Consider the following 7,481-nt stretch of genomic DNA (forward strand, 5'->3'; position numbering starts at 1 on the left):
AGACTCTGTGCTTCTAATGCAAGGGGGAGCGGGTTCAATCTCTGGTCGGGGAACTAAGATCCCACATGCCGTGTGGCACGGCCAAAAAAAAAAAAAGAAAGAAAGAATGCACATTTTAAGTGTTCATTCAATATGTTTAAATGAATGAACGTGCGCCCTTGATAGTTAGAGAAAATGAAGATTAGTAAGGACCAGAATGCAAAGAAGGGAAGACGGCACGGAAAAGGTACTACTTAACTTGGACCTTATGGGTGCGTAGGATTTTGGACAGGGAGAAAGGAGATTAAATTATGGTCAACAGTATAGGTGAACCGCTTTGAACTATATCCAACACATGGAGGGTGTTCAACGAATTGTCAACTAATGAATTAAAACAATGAGTAAACAAATGGCTGTCTTGATGAAAGGAACAAAAAATAACATGAATTAAAGTGTTTTTCTGAAAACATGAAACGAGTGCCCTTTATCAACATCCCCAAACATATGGTAACAGAGTATGTGAACGGAGGTGGAAGAGTTATCAAGAGATCACAAATAACCAGCACTTGCCATGTCCCATGTCATTTCTGACATCCTCCAACCCTACTCCACCTGGATGTTTTGTTGTTATTTCTAAGAGGTCCAGGAATCTAGAAAAATGTCTCCCAGTTGCCTTTGGACTTTAACTGTATACGTTCGATGAGGTTTTTTCCCACAATGCTCGCCTTAAAACAAAAAGAAATGCAGTCTTTCTAGCAAAAGTATACCCAGCACAGACGACACTGACAGTTACTTCAAAGCCAATCTCAAGACCGTGTGTCAGATGTGACAGGTTCTGAGCTCTACCCTCTTCTCGAGTGCTGTGGATTATCCTGGAATTTTTTATTTGGTTTGCAGTTCTCCTGACTGCAAGTCTTGATTAATAGGGAACATGAAGCCCTGTTTAGAAAAATTCAATACATTATGCTCTCGTCTAATACCTCCTGAGCAACTCTTTTGCAAACCGACATTGCGGTGTTCACGTTGACTCTCTCCTCTGAGGGTCTGAGGGGCCAGGAGGCGGGGGACGTGAAGAGAAAGAAACCAGTTTCTTGGCCGTTTCTCAACAATAGCTCCAGCTCCCCAACCCCTCCAAAAAAAAAAAATCTTTTACATAGTTGCTCTAACCAAGAAAATATGCACAGCTTCCTGACAGATTGGATAATGTGGAGATTTGAGAAAATTGTGCAATTCGCCTTATTTTCATTTCACCCCCTAAATGCTTTCGGTGCAAGTACAACTTCCATCCACACATAATAGTAGTTTCATTTTCTTAAACTGACAAGTGGGGTCAGGGAGCAGTAGTCGAGCAGGGGCACTTTTTTTTTTTAAGGCAGGGGACATCACAATGACGCCCAATCTTGTTTGGGGCTGCCTCTCTTGGTCACTGCTCAATTGCAGTCCGATCTCTCTCAGCAGAAGCTCCAGCTGACCCAGCTTCATTGAGATTAGATATTCCTGGACAACACGAGGAAACCTTCCAACTTGCACGTTGGAGAATCAGAAGGAACCAGAATCCTAGCTCATGGTTGCCAAGAAACTCTATATGATGCAGGTGCAAATCATTTTTCCCCCTCTTTTAAATTCAGACTCATTGAAATATGTATTTTGCAAGGGGATTAAATTCAAACATCTGGGAAAGGGGGAAAAGAATATCCACAACTCTCAAAATACTTTTTTTACTTGGTTTCAGATTTTGATTGTCTCGTTTCTTTTAGGTTGTGGCTAAGAGGCTGCTTGCTGGTGGGATGACAGAAAAGGGCAAGGAGAGAGTTAGAAAATGACTTCCAAGGGCCCCCGACTTCATCAGCAGCCATAATTGTGGGAAAGTAACCCGAAGATGCCAAACAACAGGAAATTACCAGAAGAATCTGTCAGCACAATCAGCTGCTATTTTCATTGTTCTTTGGCAAATTTATACACAGTCGGGAACACCTGGGCTGGCCTGCAGCCCAGGTTTGACTAATTGCCAGGGGAGAGGAGTCGTCATTTGTCTTCGGAGGGATTTCCTCCGTTCGCTCCTCAAAACATGTGGTTTCACTTTTCCCCTCTCTCTGCAGGAAATGGCAGGACAGTGAGACGCAAAATAAATGAGTTCACTTCCAAGAGGTTGCCTCCTAAGAGGCCACTCCAAAAATAACTGTCTTGTGAGAGGTTGTTAATAACCAAGATTCTATATACTGTCCTCAGAAAACAACATTTCAAAGGCACAATGATTTCCACCCCCAGCCCCTTTCCTTCCAAACGCAGTGCACATTAAAAATAAAAGCCATGGGAGACTAGAGAAGTAATCAAGTGCTCCGTCTTCTGGAGTTTGCAAAGCCCCTCTCCTTGGAGTATAACTGCACCCAAAGCCTCGTCCCTGACAAGTGAAAGGTGAAACTGGAATAGGAAGGGATGTCAGCCTCCCTTGGTCTTCCTTGCTGCCCATCACCCACTTCCCTCTGACACCCGGCATCTCAGCCTCCCAGTGGTGACCCAGGGAGATTCCTCTAAGGCATGGACTGAGCCCTGCTCACCTTGGCGGCCCTGTGCCTGGCAAGGGGATGCTGCTAGGTCAGTATTGGTTGAATGAAGAGTACTCAGGGGGTTGCACGAATCACCTGCTTTGTGGCAAGCTTCCTAGGAGTGGGTGTAGCTATTTTTAAATTTCTTGAACTTCAAGAGATCACCTTTTTACGAGAACCACCTGCCAGAGAGACAGCCTTCTCCCCTAACCTCTCTCCATATTTTTATAGGTTAACATACCACTACACACACACACACACACACACACACACACACACACACACACACACACACACGCAACTTCTACCTCATACCCCTCACTTTATTACAAGCTCTGGCCAAGATATCCTACTTGGGTAGCAAAGTCATCTTTTATATTCCTTCTTGAAGCCAATAGAGCTTTCTAACTTAATTGCCTAGTATTTTAAATGTGCTGATTGGGAAATGTCACAGTGACAGTATGTTTCGCATTGAAATGTACATCCGCCTTTGGTATAGTTTCACCTGCGTTGTGTTCAACCTCTCCAGTGATTTAGGGGTTCTGGCATCACGTCAGCAAAGAATCAACTGCTTTTCCTTTCTTCCCTTCTTTCTTTTTTAAGGCATTTAGAGCATGCGGCAGATCATTACTACCCTCAGTGAAGCCAGCAACATTTGGGTTTGATTTGGTTTCAGCCGCAGACCCCTTTCTCAAAGTCGAGCGGCACTGTAATTCTAAACTGACCCACCTTTCCCCTAGCAAAGGTGAAAAAATGTTATGGAGCGTTTTACAACCCACAGCCCATCATTTATGCCGAAACACTGGGAGAGTTCAGACTTGGCTTATTTTCGCTAACTCAGAGCTGTTTTGACATGTTTATTTGTTTAATTTGTTTATTTTGACTAGCTCTGATTATAATTGGCAGCAGTGTGTAGCATTAACATTAGACAGTGTCTTAGACTTGTCTGTTACAATAATGCAGAAAGAATGTGAAGGAAAATCTACCCACTGCATAACAATGGCAGGCATGCAGGAAAACTATCAGAGATTTCTTCCACAAAAAGAAACGCAACCTCAGTTTTCAATGTTGTTTAAAAATTTACCCAACTGTGCAAACGATACTTGAACACTAATTATTTCCTTTATTCAATGAATCTGCCCCTCTGCTAAGATACTTGTACAACAGTTACTAAACGTGGAATTTAAAATAATCTAACCTTGGAATGTATTTTTTGAGATTTTTTAAATTCTTCTCTGGGCTCTTTACAAATCAAGGTACAATAATTACTCGGTAACACTGCACTGATGTTGGGAGGTTCACATGGTATCCAATGCAGTTTGTGGTTGAAAATGTACTTTCTGAATTCTTTGACTCAAAATCCCTGAACAATGAGATCTGTACCGCAAACAGACAAGTTCATCTGAATTAGGTAATTTCCCCTGGATTTCTGTCATGTTTGCCAAAACGATGGTCTATCACCTTAGCTTTCTTCTTGGTGCTTGCAAGGGTCTACATAAAGTCTGTTTCACAGGGTTGATCCACACTCCATATATATAAAAACGATATAATCCATTTTTAAAGGAAAAAAAAATCTGTGTTCATTGTTCAGCCAGACCACACATGGAAGTCCCGGTGTCCTTTACAAGCATTAGTCCTAAGCCAGTTAACGCTGTCCTGTTCCCCCAGCCTCATCCCTTGCCCTGGAGCTGAAAACTGTTTGTGCTCCTAGATGTGTCTGAAGGGGCATCTGGCCACAGCTCCTTAAACGGGAAAATAAGAAATCCGTTCATCTACATATTCTACTGGCAATTGTGCACCGAGCACAAACATGGTTTGCTCACATTTATTATCCCATAAATATTTTCCCCGTGCGCAGTATGGTATATTGCTGTGTGTGATCCTGACATGGAACGCCATATGTGCTCTGAGATGGGGGCCAAGTTCAGGTTGCCGAATCTGCGCCAAGCAGCCCAGAGGTCTCTGCTATGGAATATTTGCTCTAAGAAGCCTGGAGTCTCTGGACAATTGATCCCTCAGCTTCTATTTCCCTTTAGCTTAAATCAGACTTCTCTGGGGCAAGGAAACCTACCCTAAAAGCACAGGAACGGCCAGTTACAACGCGCTTTCCCTGAGGAGTTCCCTGTTGGGCTGTGTTTGAGGAACCAGCTCATGCTGTTGAAGGGAACTGGGAAGTCAGATTTCTCTTAGGAGGCACCAGAGTGTTCTTTTTAGGAGACTGAAAATGTTATTATTTCCCCCCCCCCCAACTTCAATGACAGATAAAGGAATAGTGCAGGGCACAGGCTATGAGATCAGGCATCAGAATCAGTTCAAAAAATAAAATATGGATATAAACATCCAACTTGCTAAGAGACTCGATCTTAATTCTTCCCACCACAAAAAAGAACTGATAATTATGTGATGTGATAGAGGTGTTAGCTAACGCTCCAACGGCAATCATACTGCAATACATGAATGTGTCAGATCAACATGTTGTATGCCCTAAACTTACGCAATGTTGTATGTCAAATATATTTCAATTAAAAAAGAAACGGAGAAACAGCAAGGCAAAGTTCTGCCTTTCCCGAACTGCATTCTGAGTTTTCCAAGAGGAGAACAGAGGGGGATACAGGAAGGACAGAAATCCCAGATTTCTGAAGCACCCACCACACTCTCAGACACAGTCCCCACCCCCCATGTGCCTCTCCACTATGCTGAACCCTTGTGGGATGAGGTGCCACCCAGCCAAGCCTCTGGAAGAACGGGATTCAGGGGAAGAGAGAAGAGGGGTCAAGGAACAGGTAAATATCAAACGCACACGGTTCTCCAATATTTGTCGACGATACAGCCCAGGGGTACATAATGGAGATCAGAACACGGTCGTTCCTGCTTCTCCGGTTTGATGTATCAGCAAGTCTGACAATGAAGAGCCACTGTCTGGACGGAGAACTCGGAGAGCCTGCATCAAGGGGAGACTCAACCAGGGGCTCCCCACTTCAGGAGAACGGATAACAAGCATTGAAAAAGGAAGGGTTGGCCTTCCCTGGCGGCGCAGTGGTTGAGAGTCCGCCTGCCGATGCAGGGGACACGGGTTCGTGCCCCGGTCCGGGAAGATCCCACGTGCCGCGGAGCGGCTGGGCCCGTGAGCCATAGCCGCTGAGCCTGCGCGTCCGGAGCCTGTGCTCCGTAATGGGAGAGGCCACAACAGTGAGAGGCCCGCGTACGGCAAAAAAAAAAAAAAAAAAAGGGAAGGGTTTACAATGTAACATTCACTTAGCTACTTGATTCAAAGAACTAAAACGCCTAACTCCCCACCACTGCCGCCACCCCAAGTACTGGGTTAACTGGTACTTCACCATATATCATGTTTTGCCCTGTCTGCCAACATCTTAGGAGAATCAGCCAGGACATAAAGATTTCAACCTCACACCCAGAGGCAGAGGCAAGAGTGGGAGATTCTTCCAAGTAGTTACGGATGTTTAGTCAAGAAAAAAACCGAAACGGCCCAAGATTTGTAACAAGGAATAACAAAAGAAAGTCCCCTTCCACTTTTTAAAAATTTACCGTCACCATACTTGTCACCAGTGTTAACGGAAGGGTAACGGGCGAGTCAGATATTCTATCTCTGATTTCCACTCTGCCCCCATTTTACTGGGTTATGTAAGACCAAGCACTTGCCCTACCTGTTCTTTATTTTCTCCGGTAGTTCAGTTGCTCAAATTACTTCAAGCTTCTCGGAAGAGAAATGTGTCATGCAGACAAAGTGCTATTCTTATTACCTATCTCAAAGGGAGCACTTAAATTTGTTAATATGAAGTGGGTTGACTTTCTTTTTGGTTAAACTAAGTAATGAAGCATGGGCTTCATAAGTGTTTTTAAGCTCCTTAGATATAGACGTTATATAAATACAAAGCAATATTGAAATGAAACTTCTTTAGGGTGTTTGCCAAGGGACCCAGTGTTAGGAATATCTTACAGGAGAAGATTAAATGAGGGATAGTGTAATGAAGTCTTACTGCTGGAGGTTCCAATAGGGCCAGTTCCAAATCCCACTGGATGTCTGGGTGATTTAGAATACAGAGAGCAACCAAAAGTGGCGAACTTGAAGGAGACTTTTAAAACCATTTCACTGTCTGCCAGTGTAGTTCTATGGCTTGGGAGATTTCCCAAACTCATTACACTGAAAATTATCAAGACGTAATCAAAGAATCCTTCAGAATGGTAATACCTTATATATTTTCACCTTAAAAAAAGTATCCCCTCTTCTAATCATCAGGTAAAAACCTCTTACTATGAGAAATCAGATTCCTTCACTTGAGCACAAGTTCTTTGAGTTCTTGAGTCATTTTAAGATACACAAAAGTTGTATCCAAGAGAAATAAACAATTCTCCTAGTAGAAGGAAAATAGCAAACACACACTGGCAAGGACTGTGAATGTTAAAGGGCTTGCTCCGGAACTCAGAGGATGGAGTCACCCTACAGTTTTCCCTTTGCCAAACTCCAGCCCTAAAATCTTCCCCACTCTCTACCTATCCCCTGCCACGCACACAGCCAAGGAAGGTAATGTGACATTATGATGCTTTTTCTTCCCCACTCTCTACCTATCCCCTGCCACGCAGACAGCCAAGGAAGGTAATGAGACATTATGATGCTTTTTCTGATATGTTCTGTTGTCATATGTTCTGTTGTCACTTTCTAAAGAAAGTTGAGAATAGTGATGAAGCTAACAAAGAAAATAAAGATATACTTAATAAAGCATCTTATAAACATAAATATAATATCTTATAAAATATTTTAAAAGAAAAATAACTGGCAAGCTAAAAAGTAAAACGAACACTAGATTGGGAGACCAGAAACCTGACTTGCACCCCATGCTTTTAGCACCTTACCGGTGGCCATAGATAAGTCACTTTAATACTTTCTGGGCTAAAACATCTGCACCTGGTAGATTAGGACTACTAATCATGCCCTCC

Source organism: Tursiops truncatus, chromosome 6 (assembly GCF_011762595.2).
Source record: "Tursiops truncatus isolate mTurTru1 chromosome 6, mTurTru1.mat.Y, whole genome shotgun sequence".
NCBI lineage: Eukaryota > Metazoa > Chordata > Mammalia > Artiodactyla > Delphinidae > Tursiops > Tursiops truncatus.